Source organism: Triturus cristatus, chromosome 6 (assembly GCF_964204655.1).
Source record: "Triturus cristatus chromosome 6, aTriCri1.1, whole genome shotgun sequence".
Classification (NCBI taxonomy): Eukaryota; Metazoa; Chordata; class Amphibia; order Caudata; family Salamandridae; genus Triturus; species Triturus cristatus.
Window position 1 is genome coordinate 1,045,153,360 of NC_140589.1, and position 17,809 is coordinate 1,045,171,168.

Here is a 17,809-nt window from a genome sequence, read left to right on the forward strand (position 1 = left end):
GCCTCACATTCCACAAACCCAATAGACACATCTGCTCCATCAAATTTCCCTGGCTAGTATTCCACGAATCCGCAAGACCAGAACTGGAGGAATGTCCTTGTCCTACCTCACCTCCAAGACATGGAACATCCTGCCCATCCACCTCAGGAAATCCTCCTCACTGATGCACTTCAGGAAGGACCTCAAGACCTGGCCTTTAGGATGAACTCAGCACTTAGTCTAATCCGCTGCACCCCCCACAGCGCCTTGAGACCCTCATGGGTGAGTAGCCGCGCTTTACAAATCCTGATTGGTGGCAGGAGGCCAGGCATTTTTTCCATTTGGACATGTGCGGGGTTTAGAGGGTGGTGGTGGTGAGTAGCAGAGGCCAGGCATTGATTTTTTTGTTTGGGTGAAGGGCTGAGTGTATTGAGGGTGGTGACGGTGGGATGTCAGATTTTTTAAACATTTGTTTGTAGGTTAGGGATGGCTCCCCCATTACTCCTCTGACCCTGTGGATATTTTAGAAGCAGGGAAGATGATTTGGTGGCCATATACAGCATAGAATTATAGATGGGTAACATGTAAATTATTATTTATTTATTTTGGAGTTTTATATAGCGCTAGCCAGACCCGAAGGTATCGGAACGCTTTACAACATTTGTCAATGACAGTCAAGTATACAAAGAGTGGCACAGTAAACACAGTGTTCAAAGGTGAGTCATTGATTGGTATAAGTCATGTAGCATTCAGATTCAGAGTAGTAATGTTCGTGGTAAAAGTAGGGGGAGTACTGTGTGAGTCAAGAGGAAGATGCTGCAAGGAGTTGTTCTGTTCGTAGTGACTGAATCCTCTGTTTGGTGGCGGAATATTAATGTAGGTCTGTTGTCACTTTGTGAGGGCTCGATTGAGGAAGAGAACTTTGAGCTGGCTTTTGAATTCTTTGAAGGAAGGGTTAGTCCTGATATGTATAGGGATGGCATTCCAAATTGTGGGTGCATTCCCGGAGAAAGACCAAGATAAAGTCTTTTGTTTGCGGGTTTTCGGGGGGATGAGTAGCAGAGTGTTTGGTGCTTCTGAGATTTCTTGTCTGTCCCGCTTTGTTGAGTTTGGCGGCTAGATAGGTGGGTCTACCAGTGTGCAGAGCTTTGTGGGTGAGACAAGCAGTTCTGAAGTTAGCCCACATTTTTATTGGGAGCCACTTAAGTTCTTTTAGTGCGGGGGAGATGTGTTCATATTACTTTACTCCTGTCACCATTTTGGCTGCTGTATTTAGGGTTGATCTAAGAGGAGCAAGGTGTAGTTTAGTCGTGCCTGTGAGGGTGGCGATCCCGATGTCTAATCTGGATAGCACAAGGGATTGCGTGACTTGCTTAAGGTCATTTGGGGGGATGAAGGGTTTGATTTTGTTTAGTAGTTTTAAGTTGAAGAAGGAACATCTTGCGGTGTTCTTGATGTGTTTGACCATGTCAAGGTTGGGGTCTAGAGTGATTCCCAATGACTTCACGGAGTCTGCTGGGATGAGAGTACAGTCGAGAGCATCAATAGACTTTATCCATTCCGTGATTCGGGGGGTCTGTTCTTTGTTGGCTATGAGGAGGATTTCTATTTTGTCTTGGTTGAGTTTCAGATGGTTTTGAGACAGCCATTTCTGGACTTCTATTAGGGTGTCATTGAGTCTTTGCATGGCCGCTATGGTGGAGGTTTCGAGGTAGATCTGGGTGTCATCAGCATAGAGGTGGAAGGGAATATTGGCTTTTTTGAGGATGATGGTGAGTGGCTTCATATAAATGTTGAACAGTGCGGGTGAGAGAACTAAACCTTGGGGAACGCCTCTGATTATAGGGTGTAGGACGGACGTGAAGTTTCAGATTTTCTTGTCTTTGAGAGCGGTTTTGCAGGAAGGAGGTGAACCATTCTGAGACCACCCCTTCTGCTCCTACCCTTTCTTGGAGTACGTTGATGAGTAGTTTGTGGTCGACTGTGTCAAAGGCTGCCGAAAGGTCCAGGAGTATGAGTAGACAGCAGCGGTCCTTGTCCAGTGATTTGTGAACGTCGTCAATAACATTCAAGATGGCAGTCTCTGTGCTGCATCCTTTTCTAAAGCCCGATTGGTGAGGGTCGAGGAGGTCGTTGTTGTCCATGTGATGGGTGAGTTGACGGAGTCCACATTTTTCTAGTAGTTTTGCTAGGAATGGGAGATTGGAAACAGGCCTGAAGTTGTTGAGATCGTTAGGGTCAGCACCTGCTTTTTTTAGTAATGGTGTTACCTGCCCGATTTTGAGGCAGTCAGGCATGATTCCTGTTTCCAGGGAGCTGTTTATAATCTCTGACCAGAGTGGGCCTAGGGAGTGTCTGAGTTTTTTAGCCAGTTGGTCAGGGAGGGGGTCCTCAATGTGTGATGAGGGCTTGGATCCGGTAGTCAGTTCAATAATTTCAGTTTCAGTGATGGGTTCGAAGGTTAGCCAGTTGTTAGTGGATTGCCTGGGTGGGTTCATGTCTTCTTTATTAAGTAGCGGGCCTTCATTTCTGGGATGGGAGTGGTCCTTAAGTGAGAGCTCAATCTTTAATATTTTTTCATTGAAGAAATTGGGAAGAGGAGTTGGCCTAACGGTTAGAGCGCTCAACCTCGGACCTGAGGGAACTGGGTTCAAGTCTCGGTAATGACGCTAAACATCCTGTGATTCTGGGCAAATCACTTAATCTCCCTGTGCCTAACAAAAAAAATGAATGTGTGTCCTCATGTAACATAACTGGTGCTATGTAAAGTGCTCTGATACCTGATTGGATTCGGGTCAAGTATGCGCTATATAAAACTCTGGAATTTTTTTTTTAAAAATGGCAAATTTGTCACATAGGTCTTTGGAGGCCGGAATTGCAGAAGGTGATGGTTTGGATGTTTGCTGTCTAATGATATTGAAGAGTTCTTTGGGCCTTTTTTAGCATTTTTAAGTGCATCGCAGAAGAAGGTGGATTTTTCATGTACGATGTGCTTTTTATATTTCTTACGTTCCTTTTTGAGTAGCTCGCGGTGGGTTGTTGAAGGGTTGTTGCACCAAAGTCTTTCTGCCGCTCTTAGTTGCCTTCTTTCCAGGTTTAGGTCAGTGCTGAACCACGATCTCAATGGGAGGGTCTTGTTTTTTTTCCATTTCAGGGGAGCTATTTAGTCCAGCATGTCGGTTAGAGCCGCATTGTATTGTGAGGTAAGTTCTGTTGTGGACCTGTCTCCTGCGTTGGAGGGGAAGAGTGTACTTAGCCTTTCTTCTAGTTCTTCGAGGGGGATCTGTCTCAGGTTTCTCGTCCAGTGAAAGTGATCATTGGAGCGAGGCGGTCGATGTGTCTTTTGATTGATCTGGAAGAGAATAAGATGGTGGTCTGACCAGTCGACAGGGAGGGTACGGTCGATGGTGATTGCAATATTCGTGAGCTATGATGGCATCCAGGATTGAGCCTTTGTTGTGGGTTTGTTCGGTGCAGTGTTGGGTAAAATTGTTATTGTGAAGGAGCTCATTTAAAGTTTGTATCAGGGGGTTGTTAGTCTCATTCCAGTGAAGGTTTAGGTCTCCTAGAATTAGGTTGTTAGCGTTTGAGAGTGAGCAGTGTGAGATCAGGTCAGCCAGATGTTCACCAAATGTGGAAGTGTTGCCTGGTGGGTGGTAGATGTGGTGACAGTGAAACATTTTGTTGTCTGACGTTTTAATGGTGGCGGTTAGGTATTCCAGTGTGTGGTATTTGAAGGAGTCAGTTTCTGTTATAGAGATGTTCCTTTTATGTATGATTGCGGTCCCCCCACCTCGCTGAATTTTTCTGTCCTTGTTGATGATAGAGAACCCCGGGGGTACGAGCATATCGAAGATGGGGGGTGAGGATTCGTTCAACCATGTTTCTGTAATGAACGTGATGTCTATGTCGAGTGTTAGGATAGTTTCTGCCAGTTCGGTTGCGTGCTTGTTCACAGATCTGCAGTTTATGAGCATGCAGTTAGCCACCCTCTTGTTGTTGAGTTCCTTATTTGGGGGAGCCATAGGAATATTGGTGAGGTGTGCTGGAGGTCTCACTGTTCTCAGAGCGTTAAGTTCTCTACCAAATCGTGTGATTACTGGGATCACAGAGCTGGGGGCGACCGTTGGAGCTGCTTTATAGGATTCAGCAAGATCCCACGCCTCTTGCATGGACATTACAGCGCTCGTCCTTTTGGGTCTATGTGGCTGGTTTCTAAGGGAGGTTGTCTTTCATCTGAGTTGTTGAGTTTTGTGGTGGTATCTGTGTTTATTAGGAGTGAAAGTGAGTGTGAGGGGTGGGCGCTGGGTGGTGGACGTGTTGCGGTTGGATAAGATTTTGTTAATACTCTGTATAACTATTTCTAGCTGGTATTCTAGTTGAGCCAATCTTTGGGTTGTATTCATGGAGGGAGGGGTGGGGGAGTTTGGTCTCGGTGTGACCAGAGCCAGGCCATTTATGGCTGGGGGGTGCTTGGTTGTGTTTGGGAATGATAGCTTATCTGTGTGGATGAGGCTCCCTGTGCTTCTAGTATCTGTTTGGTTTATGGGGAAAATCGCGGGGGTAGGTTGTGATAGATTGTTTCAGAGATTGCGCAGCGAATTCACTGGGTTTAGTGTAGGAGGGGAGTTTGGGGCTGTTGTCTGCGGGTCGGTTTCTTTGGTTGCTAGTTGGGGGTATTGGGAGAGGGGGAGACTGGAGAAGGGCTGTAGTGTATCTTCTTGGATGAGCCTTGTGTTGGGTGTGTCCAATAGGGATGATTTGCGTGGGTTGGGGGGAGTTGAAGGGGATGGTGGGGCTGGGGGGAGATAGGTTGGAGGGTTGGGATTGAGTCGATAGATTGATTTGATGGTTTTCCCGGGACGCATGGCTCGAGGATAGGGTTGCTTTTGAATGAGAATGGGATAGATGAGTGAGGGCGAGACGTAGCGCGGGGAAGAGTGAGTCGAAAGCGTCCAGGTTGTCATTGTTGGCTTGGATCAGGATTGTGCCATTGCTGTTGATAGTCGCAAAGGTGTTGCCGCTGCGTGTGTGGTGGTTAGGTATTAGGAACGTTAGTTTGCAGCTGAGAGGGGTGCTGATTGTTTTAGAGATGTGGAGGTGGGATCTGAGAATGGAGTTCCATCCCACCGGATCCTGGGTGTGGAAAAAATTAGGGGGATGTTGTTAACCATAGGGTTCTGAGTGACATTATAGGCAACTCGAACTTCACTCTTGTTGTCTATTCGATGTAATGCAAATAGAACAGAATGATTTGATACATGATGCAGTCGTTCTAAAAATTCTTTTTCTGTTCTTTTGCCTTGTGAGAATTACTCTATAAGCCAAATAAATTAGCCTGTGATCCGGGTATCCTTTATCCTATTGTGCTCACATTTTAAATAATGGAAAACATCAAAGTTATACAAAGATAGCTCATCAAAAAATGACAAGTCACCATGGGCAAAAACAGTTTATTTTCCTTATTGTGTTAGAACAATTGTACTTTTATTAAAGACACAAAGGTGAATATTATGCATTCATTTAGATACTTCTTTTTGAGTAGCAGTGTTTTAAATAAAGGACAGATGAATACTATGGATATCTTGGAATTTGTCAACTTTCTTAATAAACCAACGTACACAGAGAGATCATTAGCACTAATTGCATTATGTAAATCACTAACAAACTGTGTTAAAGCTCATAACCGCACCCAGCTCCATGCTGTAATACAGGGGTCTGATGGGGTTGGCCATGTTACCCACTACTTTTGATCACAAGGTATGGGGGGGTATATGAGCCTTTGTGAGGGAATTCCCTCAGAAAAGGCTCTCACGTCCGCTAAGGGCAATGGGACAGGACAGAAAACATACCCATGATGTGTGGAACAGCATAATATGTAATAGCTGATACTTTTCTCTCTAGCTAAGTGTGTATACCAGGATGTACTTTTAACAGTACCCCCAAACACCATCTTTGCACTGATGCCCAAACCTCGCTGCCATAAAGCTCCGACACCAAATCGCGTCTTACTTTGATTTATGTTAGCAGTTACATCATGATGATCAGCATGAAGACTCCATCATCGTGCTATTTTCATAACCTAATAAGGTAGATGAAAAGGTAGTTTAATACTGTTTTCCATGCCATATTCCATCACCACACTAGAAAAGGTGTGTGCCTTCCGAGGGTGACGAATAAGAAATGTTAAGGAGTAGTTTCCATCGCACTGCCTTCAGCTGCAGCTAAGGCTGCTTCTCACAGATGGCTGACATTATTGTGAGTTTTAAGAACTGGATCTTTGGTGCTCTGTATACTGTAATGGTGAAGAGTAGTATTTGGCTATCTCAGGATGCACCATTCCACCCACTCCCCACATGACTGAAACCCTCTCTCTCAGCATCCAGAGCTCCTTAGCAACCCAGAGTAGTGGTTACCATGGAGGCTACACACCCCTGGAAAACCTGTTTGGCAACTAGTTTCCCCTTACCTGTCCCTAGTGCCTGCCTGTCTACCTAGACAATGGAGAAGCCCCTGTCACAAGTGTTACACATTTTCTCTGCAAATGTGGCTTCTCCTTTAAAGCTCGCCTTTTGGGCCATCGCCCGTGCGTCTTTCTACAGGAAGCAGGTAACACCTCTCTCCAGTGCAGGCTTCTATTGCCCCCTTTCCTGGAAGTAGTCAGCACATCTCAGCAGGAGGCAGAAAGCTGTTTCAGGTACAGGCTCCGTTAAGGGTACAGGGGACTAAAGGTAAAAGTTGTACACTGCCACATACTACATTAATTTTGACTTGCGAATCAAGCTGAACTTAATGTAACGAGTTGCTTGATACCTTGGAGTACAACTTTGGTTGCACCGTTCAGGAGTTAGCACAGCTGAGGACTCCGTTTGTAACCTGTCTCTCGCTAATGGGGCGATCAAGCTTTTCCACAGTAAAGACGTAGTTTTCATATTTTTACTGCCAGAACATGTCAAATACATGTTCTGCCTGTGAAATATGATGCACCCTGCCTTAAGGCTTGGTAAGCCTGCTATAGAGTTATTTACACATCTTGCAGAGGGAGGTTTGACTTTGCCATTGCTTTAAATGGTAAAGTCTGGCTAGCAGTTTTAAACTGCTCATCCAGTCTGCAATGGTGGACTGAGACATTGTTTTATCTGTCTCACACCCAGGGTAGAACAACCAGTGCTGCAATCCATGGTGTGACTCTCCAACTTGCACTTGGTGACCTGGGTACCATATACTAGGACTTATAGTTAAGTTAGCCTCTGCCAATTGGGTCTAGCCAATGTAACATTAACGTTTTGAGTTTGGGGCACTGACACTGAGGTCTGGTTAACAGGCCTCAGTGCATTCTCAGAGTCGAAAAACCAGCAGCATCAATCCATAAATTTTTGGGGTGACCACACAAAACAAAGCATTTTCTTACGCTGCTCATTCACGCTTCTTTTCACAGTTATGCGCCAGAATTTCTGGAACTCTTCCAGATTATATTTCATTAGTGGCCAGCCAGTAAAGTAACTTTCCGGTCTTATCCCAGTGTTTGCACACCTTCCTAGTCAAGTCCCCCCCTGCATTAGCGGGCCTTGTCCAGGGAGACCTGCCTCAATTTATTTTTATACTGTTCAAGCTGATGTTGGAGAGTATCTAATGTCTCTGTTAGGCATTGACATTCTAAATACACGATCAGTTATCTGTCACTGTTTGTCTTTTTCTTTATGCCTGAGATAAGCTCTGTAATCCCTCTGATAGTGGCTTTACCAGCAGCCATAGTGCACACACAGAGGCAACTGATTTTTTTGGGGGGGAAAAGTATGATTTGAGCTCAGTCAATAGATAATCAGAGCACTGATCATCTAATGGGCACCAAGCGTTAAGATGCCACATGCGGCATCTTAAAGCGGTTAACCTGAAATGAGCAATAACCAGGGAATGGTCCGAAACAACCCAGTGGAAGAATGGCTGTCATGTGGAGACTGTTGGTGGCTGGAGGAAGCAGGAGGTCTATACTGGAAAACATCTTGTGTGCTACAGAAGTTTGTGTGTATTCGCTATCTTGTGGATGAAATATTCTCAAGGCTTCACAGAGCCCAACAGAACCCATCCAGGTCTTAAATAATGTAATTCTCACCAGACAGCTTGCTGTTGGGGGCATGGGCCTGAGGAGTCTATATCAGGATTAGGTGAAGTGCTAGGATTTCCCCCATGATGAAAGTGCAGCATAGCAGTTTCAACTGCAGCAAGTGCAGGTTTGGGCAAGTGGGGTGGTACACAAACGCTTAAGAAGGTGAATTGTTTCCCATCCAGAAGCCCTCCTTCCACAATATATCTAACCAGGGTGTCCGAAGTGACCACAGATACACCTAGAAGAAAGCTCAAATGTAGGAGTATAGCAACCCCTGGTGAACCCAGCGTGGAAAGCTCTGTCATAGCCAAAGCGTTGTAAGAAGGGGGTCCATTAAAACCCATCAGATGGGTTTCTTGCAGCATGAGGACTGCAGGCAACTTCCTTTTTGCATATTTGACTGCCCTTTTGATAAGATCTAGCAAGCCGTTAAAATTCAGGACATAATTCTAAAGTCAGTAATGTGTGTATGGCACAGTGAGTGTTGTCACGAGCAGCAGGTCCATACACTTAAGATGAGAAATCTCGGGCCTGCAAGTTTGGTTCAGTGGAATGGGAGACTCTGATCTGTGTACATGGTGCTCAGAATATCAAACTGAATCAAATATTTTAAACAAACAGTAACAAGTAGAAAATGTGTTTCCCAGAACATCTCCTGTCTCCAGACTTCTACCCCAGAAGCATCTGTTGCCTGGTAAACTCCTTTTGAACACATCATTGTTAGAGCTTAAGTAAGGCATTGGAAATGGACCTCCTCCTATGTAGGTTTTTCTGCCAGGGTGATGTTCACAGAGGATCTGTAATAACAGCTTGTATAAAGTAAAGAATGGAAAAAAGTCCTGAGCACTCAATTATTAACTCATAAAGTGTCCGGAGTTCTTTTTATTCCTTTCTCATCTTGTGCGTCAAATACCGTTGGTACATAAACAGGCAATCAAGAGTAAGCAGCCAACACGTGTTTCGTCATCTGATGAATATGCCTTTGACTTCCTCAGGCCTGCTTATACAAACTTCAAGGAGTATATCCAAGATGGCCAAAAGGCCCATCAAAATTATAAGCCTCAATCCGTAACTGGTCGAGTAGCATCTATCGATAAATGTAATAACCTAAAAAATGCTCAGTGCATATTATTGTATGGTATTTATGTAGTGGTATAGTTTTCAGTCCCAATATTTAATATTGCGTCCAATTTAATGTAGAAACCCCTTGTCGGAGAGTACTCCATGCTCATGTCGGCGGCGTGCACGCATGCTGAAAACGATACCACTACGTGAATACTATAGAGACACATGCACGAAGGCAAAACCCTCCCTTCCAGCACCCAGGATGTGAGTCATATCTCGAGGAATTTCTCCAGATCTGTCGATTCAGCTGCTTCTGGAAATTGAAGATTGTTGCACCGTGATCTATTTTGTGCATCTTCTGCCCTCTCTTCATGAGTTTTGTTTGTAGATAGAAGTTGTGACATGTTACAATTAAGTTCATCTACTTTTCAATACAGAGACTCGACTTTTTGACTTGGAGTCTCTGTTTGCCACATTACAGAGATCCTGATGGAGGAGTGCTACATATGCTCCCGCTTCTCTGATTTTAGTTTCAACTGCTTTGCGTGATGTCTGGATTGCCTGCAGGATAGTTTCAATGTCACTAGATAAAATAGTTCTCTCACTTGAGGAGATATCCTTGGGAGTTTTGACATTTTCAGAAGCAGGAGTTGTGTATTTATCAGTCTTTGCTTGAGCTTGAGTGTGTAGCCCCTTATCCTCCCACATGTTTTAGTTTGTCCCATGGGCTGCATTGTAGTAAACACGAAAGGCGGAGGGGGGTGAAAGAGGGGCAATGATGGATGTACGCTGGCTTCTGGCAGTTTCAGTTGAGTCAGGGTATACCCCCAGGCTGTGTCTGTGAGTCCATTTCTATGCTGGGTGTCTCTTCGGTCTTGAACAGCTGAGGGGTAGGGGACATGCTCGAGGCCAGCAAAAAGATCTCTCAGAGCTGGCGCCTTGAGTATGTCTGTAGAGCCAGGGTCACGGCTTGGTGGTAACGCGGCATAGAGGCTGTTGCAACCCCATTTCACCCAGCCCACTTGCCACGGATGTCAAGAAGTAGTCAGCATGAGCAGCTGGGACCATCCGAGGAAATAACGCCCAGTCAGGAAATTGCAGATGAGACCCATGTGGTGTAGCATGAAACAAGGGCCTTTGGGTTTCCTTTACCTTATTGGGGCCCATGTGTTGACCCAACAATTGTGCCTGGAGGCACCCGAGAAATGTACACCCCTCAGCCTCTGGGTTCTAGATTTATCTCACTAGTCCCGAAGTAGGAGCACTGGGCTGGCCTGTCACTCACTTAGTGGATGCCACCCTTCAGCCAGCACAGCCGGACAAGAAACTCCTTGTCTCCACTTCAAACTGTATGAAGCCTTTGGACATCACCTGCTACTCTCCCAGTCACCAGAGAAACAATGTGGGCATGAGTCTATTAGGACCCGGGCCTCTGCAGTTTGTAGGGGTCTCAGGGTTGAGAAGTTGCCTCCCTTTGCCAGGTCTCACCCACTGGGGGAGAACACTACAGCTGGACGGGCAACACCAACCAAGGTGCTGCGTTGGCCCATCACCCCAGTGGTCAGTCAGCCGTTCCACATCTGAGTCTGGGTATGTTTCGTTCTCTGCCACTCTCGTGGATTCCTGGAAAATCTTCAGTGCTCCAATGCCATCTTGACCTCAATGCGGTCAAGGGCACGCAACCCGCCAGGGCTGAGAGGCTGTCCTCGCGGCTTCAGGCCACCAGAACAGGCACTCACAGCTCAGGGGTCTGGCCGCCAGTCACTGGATCATTTTTAGCATAGCCTGGAATCAGAATGATGTCCAATTATAGAGGAGGTTCGGGAGCGTTCTTAGAGTGCTGAATTTGATTGTATGAGCAACTCATGCTCTGTCCTGTGACATGTGAGACCTCCAGTTTAAAGCCCGCCATACATCTGTTAATACTTCACAGCTCTCGCTCTTTAGAAAGGCTTAGTGTGGCAAATATGTATATGTTTTACATCTTTTTTGTTTTAGAATATCCGCCCTGCCAATGAAGGCATCTTTTTTTGATAGTTGAGGGTGGAGCAGTGGAACAGGTCTGTGTTAATTTCCGACAAACCGTCGTGTCCTACCTCCCACTTTGAGAAACAACATTCATTATTACCTTAGTGAAATGTGCTAATTTTCTCCTTGGAACCTGTAGACTTGTCTTTTAATCCTGGCACCTGCCCAAAAAGTTTTAATTGTAGACAAAGCATTGTAGCTCAAACTGTAAACATTCTTATCGCCTCCCAAAGCCAGATGCGACCTTGAGTTTTAAAACAGTCGAGTAAACAGCCTACCTTCAGCTGCTACCAGTAACTCAGATGAACTGAGGCCTGACCACTGAACGTGGTCAACGGGTGATCACGGCCCGTGCTCGAGCATATGATCAGAAGATGGCGTCTGTATGATTCTCGGCCTACTCTTTTAGCAATAGATATACAGGGAGGAAATAAATGAGTTTCCTCCAAGCAAAAGCATATATATCAACAGGGAGTGTACGTATAGATGCATCATGCTAACATAATATAGGTCTGATAATCCTTATATACGGGAAATCTACTTTTTATCCCTCAGAACGGCCTTTTAGCATGATGTAGCTAACTAAAACAGTTCAATCTTCAAATATTCCCTCATCAATCTGCATTTGGTCTTTGAGCTCCTGCTGAACTAGCTGAGCTTTTACCGCTGTTGGGGATGGACCAGACACAGAGGACATGAGTTTTGTCGCGCAATAAGAGCAACATGCAGGTCCACATTGTACACAAACACAACATGTGAATACGATACCGGCTAAACATGCCAGCACCATCAAAATGATCCATCCCCAAGTAGACATCAAACCCCAGAACCAACCAAAGAGAGACCACGTATCAGTTTCTACATGTATCTCGGAAGCTAAACGATGTAGCTTCTGTATTGCCAAATGAACGGAGGGGGCGGAGTCAGGAATATAAACACAGCAAGAGCTGCCGATCACACAGCATGCTCCTCCTCGATCTGCCAAGATAACGTCCAAAACCATACGGTTTTGAAGCGAAACAAGTCTGGTCGCCTGTAGCTCTACTGTTATATTGGTCAGTATTCCTGCAGTAGTGTTAATTACCCCTTCAACTACTCTAGACAAACGTCGTACTTGTTGGCTAGTAATCATAGGCACCCAAAAGGGTAACACTCCCTTCATAATGTCAGTGAAATACTGCAGTGGAGTATCGGTCTGATCTATATCGGTGGTATCTATCACCCTTTTATTTCTCCTAACAAGCATGCTACGTTTATCTAGTCGGTGATCCTTGTGATAATCAGAAGGGGCAATATAGACTGGAGGGTATAGGAAGGACAGGTAGCAACGTCCAGTCCAACCTCGTGGAATCCAAGTATAGGCACTTTCTCCACAGACAAAATATACATTAGGAGGGGTTAACAACGGAGGGCTACTAAAGGTACGCAACTGATAAGTGTAATTACATCGGCTTTCTCTACTGATATGTACTCTACTCCTTGAACACAAAACGAGGGGGAATTGTTTAATACAGGCACTGGAATAGCCCTATCTTCAGTAACATTACGGTCCTGAAAGTGTCGATAATATTGAGTGAAATTGAATTCAACAAAGTCAAAAATTTCATTTTTCAACCAGGTGGTATTTTCATGCGTTATATACATATACATACAGGCATTCGGATCTAAGGTTCCCTCTCCATTATTCCCATCGGGGTTGAATCCTTGATGAACCTCAATATATGCTAAAATCATTTCATAATCCCTCTCTGAAAACCTTTGAGCGTCCACAGTGTAATGCATATACATCATAGAAAGCAATTTGAACCAAGCCTCACAGCTTCCCAGATAAGACAAAGGTACGGATATAAATAAGTCGTGCTTGTGCATAACAGATGGTAAAAGACCACAAACCCAACAATTTGTTGTATTGGTGGCACTATGTGCTTGATGAAGCATTTCAATGAATGCGTTTTTCACATAGGTCTGACAATGCCTTTCCTTCTGAGGGGCTAAAGTATGAAACACATGTTCCGGAGGTGGGGTAGTTGTTTCAAAAACAGTATGCATAGGGTGGCGAAATTCTAAATATATGAATACTCCCAGTAATATAATTAGCAACATTGCTATAATAGCTCTAAATGCAATTTTAACACGATTGGTCCAACTAGAAAAAACAGGCATATATGTAGGAAAATAGTGTGGTACAAAAGGACGTTCCTCTTCAGGAACAAAATGAGCAAAGGGATACATGCTAACTAAAAGTCCAACAATAAACTAGGGCAATGCAGTCCAACCTGCAAGAGGATGGTTCTTTCCTGTGTCCGTTTAGAGCCTCACAGGCAGGCTCCTATCGTTCATCACAGATAGTACCAAAACAAACTTCTCACGTTGGAGTTATGTTCTCACACAACCCTTGAAGAAAACACAACCTGGGCCCCTTTGAACATGAAATTCAGTATTTCTTTCTGAACAGAGCAAACAAATGTTCACGGCTCTCAGCGCGTTCAGTCCAGTGTCTCGCTCAGTACACCAGAAGCGTATCTAACAGACATTCATAGCACAGGTCTGTACCCTATCACTCAAGTCTCTCCCTATCTCTTACCATGCTCATCTGATGTACCGTGTTGTTTTCTGGGCCGCAGGTTGTATCGAGTATGGCCAGGCACTTCTTGATCAGAAAACAAAACAGAGGATGACGAATCCGGCGAAACAGGGGTACTGTGGTCCTCTGGGTTAGCTGTAGGAACAACAGAATCTGGGGCGATCAATTGTGCTGATGACAGAGCCCCTTCCGAGCCCGGGGCACCTTCTCCTTGCCCTTCTCCAATTACCTGGGCGTCAGAAAAAGGGATGAATCAAGGAACTCGCTCACTTTCCTGAGTCAGAACCTCGTACTGGATTCGCTGATCATATGGAAGCGGGTGGGGTAGTTTTTTCAGATGTGACACATGAATCCAGTGTCGCTTGCCGTTCACTTTTACCGCCGTCCGCGTGGCCAACAAGACTTGAAACGGTTCAGACCAACGAGAATCCAAGCTGGATTTTCGCTGATAGTTACGGACCAGAACCCACTGTCCTGGTTCCAAGCGATGTCCAGGACCCTACGGCAGGGGCTGCAAAACTACTGAGACCTGTTGATGAATGGAATGAGGATATTTAGTCAAAGCATACAAATAGTCGGTCAGCATAGGATACTCTATATCACGAAACGTTCTGTGTCTCGGGACGCCCCAAACATTAGCAGGGTGCCCAAAAATGACCTCATACGGAGACAGACCAGAACGAGAATGTAGGGTAACTCGTATTGACATTAATGCCAGCGGCAGAGCATCTGGCCACCTCAATCTAGCACTTTCTTGAATTTTAGCTAATTTGAGCTTTAATATCCCATTATACTTCTCGACCAACCCAGCGGACTGGGGGTGTCGAGCCGCATGGAATTTCTGTTTAATCTGTAGTCCATTACACATATGTGTGATGAGTTCTGCATTAAAATGTCTTCCGTTGTCACTCCAGATCACACAAGGCAATCCGTAGCGAGGGAAATACTCCTTTACCAACGCTTTTGCCGTTGCCAAAGCAGTATTTTCTTTTGTCGGGTAGGCTTCCACCCATTTACTGAAAGCGCATACCACGACCAGGACATACTTCAAATTGTTAACACGCTCCAGCTGGATATAATCCATTTGAAGCACCTCAAAAGGCAAAGATGGTGGTGCAAAGTTTCCACTCAGAACAGGCTCCCTGCCCCCTGGATTATGTTGTAAGCAAACCATGCAATATTGTACCAAATGAGCAGCGGTCCTAGAAATATTGGGATTGTACCATACAGGATCTAATAATGCACAAATACCTTTCACCCCAATATGAGCTGAACCATGTGCCATTGTCACCACCGCATTCACTAATGCATAAAGCAACAGCCACAGCTGCTTTTCTGTCAGATCAATCCAACAACCATCTGCATCTAATCTCCCAATTCGCTCTTTCCAGTGAGCCAGTTCAATAGGGGTAGCTTCTTTCTGTATTTCTCGGACACTCTCCATGGTATTATCAAACATCTCTGTTTCAGCCAGCACCCACCTAGCAGAGCTAGTCACAAACATTGAGGTCAATTTGGATTTCGCGGTTTCCTTAGCTACTTGATCGGCAAAGGCATTACCCTCCCCCACTGCATCAACCACCGCCTTGTGTGCACTACATTTGACTACAGCCACTATTTCTGGTAACGTCAATGCTGTCAGTAATCGCAAAATCAAGGGGCCATGCTGTATTTGCTGACCATGAGAAGTAAGAAAACCTCTTGCTGCCCAAGGTCGGCCAAAACTATGAGCCACGCCAAAGGCGTACTGGCTGTCGGTGTAAATATTTACTCTCAGTCCTTCACTTAACTCACAGGCCCAAAACAATGCCACTAATTCAGCTGCCTGTGCTGACTGATAGGGTACTCGAGAAGCCTCAACTATAGTGTGAAGAGTAGTTATCGCATAAGCAGCAGGTGTCGTGCCTATTTGGTAACTTGAAACAAGAGCCATCGACGTACAACTCCCCTTGAGGGTCAGATAGAGGAGTGTCAGTCAGGTCTACCCGTCCCTTCGTTTCTTCCTCAGTCCGAAATATACAATCATGAACATCATTGTTCTTTTCATTCGAAGGGAGGGGTAGTAACGTAGCAGGGTTCAAAGTGGCACATCGTTTAATCGTAATGTGTGGAACAAAAAAAATCAATTCGTATCCGGTAAGATGCGCACTCGTAAGGTGCTGGGTCTTTCTTTTGTTCAATAATGTATCCACAGCATGCAGTACCATCACTGTGAGGTGAGTGTTCAGAACGAGTCCTTCCGACTGTCGAATAGCCACCGCAACCGCGGCAGTAGCTCTTAAACAGCTAGGGAGTGCTCTGGCGACGTTATCCAACACCGCCGAGAAATAGGCACAAGGTCTCTGCTTACCACCAAATCCTTGTGTTAACACAGAAAGCGAGCAATCGTCCACCTCGTGTACGTAAAGCACAAAAGGTTTTCGGTAGTCAGGAATACCAAGAACAGGTGCAGAACAAAGCGCAGATTTCAAAGAGTCAAAAGCATCTTGACAAGCATCAGTCCAGGGTAAAGGTTCATGCACATCTTTAGTGGTTAAATACAGAAGAGGTTTAGTAAGCAGGGAAAAATTAGAGATCCATTGGCGACAGTAAGAAGTTATGCCGAGAAATGCACGAACAGCACGCTGAGTACGAGGTACAGACTTATTAAAAATGGTAGTCACACGCTCAGGGGTTAGTCTCCGCCCCTCCTTCGACAGTAGATGACTGAGATAGGTCACCTCCCGTCGACAATATTGAAATTTAGAAAGGGATACTTTATCGCCATTAGCAGCCAAATGAGACAATAATTGTACAGTGGCCTTCTTACAACCTTCCTCGGTATCAGAGGCCACTAACAAATCATCTACGTATTGCAAAAGCACATTACCAGGGGGCAAGACCAAATCATCCAACAATGTTTTCAAAGCTTGACTATAAATTCTAGGACTCTCTGTGTACCCCTTGGGAGTGCAGCAGAACCGGAAGCTGCGACCAGACAATGAGAAGCCAAAAATATGGCGGCTATCAGGATGAATCGGAATGCTAAAGAAAGCATTTTTTAAATCAATCCCAGAGAAATATTTAGCAGTAGAAGGAATCATAGTGAGAATAGTAGTGATGTCTGAAACCACAGGGTATTGGGGCACCACTATTTTATTAATTTCACGCAAATCAATCACAAAACGATAGGTATCAGCATAGTCAGGATCGATTCCAACAGGGGCTTTCTTTAAGATAGGCAAAATGGAGCTGTTGCACACATTAGCAGCTGTCTCTTCCACCACACCCCTTTTTACCAAATCTTGTATGATGGAGAGCAAAGCCTATTCGCCTGCCGGAGAAATTTTGTACTGAGGTATACGAGGAAGCCGAGCATTTTGCTTCAAAGTATTAGAAACGGGCGGAATCTTTAATAAACCTACATCTGTATCACCAGTGACCCACACTGTTGCTGGAATAGCAGCAAACTCAGGAGGGAGGAGTTCATTTTTAGTGAAACACTGCAGAGTATGCTTCCCAAGGGAATTAATAGTCAAGTAAACACCATCAGGTGAACAATGAATCTTAGCATGTAATTTCTTCAACAAATCCAAGCCCAAAAAATGTTCGCCACAATGGGAAGTCAAAAGAAACGGGGAGTCTATCGTAACAGGACCAATTGTAAAAGGAATAGGTTTGTAGATGGGGCTCACCACCGGAATTCCCGAGAATCCTACCGAAACATTATTGTGCCCGGACAGAGCAGCCCCTGGGACCAGGGAACGAGAAATAGAACTATTCATTGCACCCGTATCAACTAAAAACTTTTCAGATGTCCCCATCAAATGCGCCTCTACATAAGGTCCTTGCTGATCAATGGGTACTGACACCTGGCCCTCACTCTGTCCATGGCTATCCTATGTATCAGCATATCCTTCGGTCGCGTCCATTGCACACTCCTCATTATAATACGGCCTACCTCATGGATTATCAAAATAATTCTTTTCCTGTCCAACTTGCGTTGCCTCTTCTCGTCGCATATCACTGCGATCCACACTTCCCCGACCTCTTAATCTACTTCTCAT

At 45.1% G+C, this 17,809-nt stretch overlaps 1 protein-coding gene across 1 annotated transcript in view; it reads right to left on the reverse strand.

Moving 5' to 3' along the window:
• The window catches only part of LOC146820962 (NUT family member 1-like), a 155,131-nt gene that overhangs the window by 114,577 nt on the left and 22,745 nt on the right, over nucleotides 1-17,809 (reverse strand). The gene's annotated exons all lie outside the window — the stretch shown is intronic.